This window comes from Marmota monax, unplaced genomic scaffold (genome assembly GCF_021218885.2).
Source record: "Marmota monax isolate L192 unplaced genomic scaffold, Marmota_monax_Labrador192_F-V1.1 WCK01_AAM20220418_F8-fsc00046, whole genome shotgun sequence".
Taxonomy (NCBI): Eukaryota; Metazoa; Chordata; class Mammalia; order Rodentia; family Sciuridae; genus Marmota; species Marmota monax.
In genome coordinates, this window is record NW_026692486.1 from 303993 (window position 1) to 304232 (window position 240).

Sequence of the window (240 nt, forward strand, 5' to 3'; positions counted from 1 at the left end):
AATATAATAAGAAACAGAAGGATGTGTTCATGGGAAGGAAAAATATACTAAAAAAAAAAAAAAAACAAAAACAAACCTTATTTCCTTGAACATAATGCTAATGATTACTAAGGCCATCTTTTTATTCAGTTCACATAAAGAAGTTCCAGAACAGAGAACACTGTAAAGTAACCATTAGGAGTCATGCAGAAATGATGTAAGACCAGTACTGCACAAAGACACACTAGACAAACACAGGGC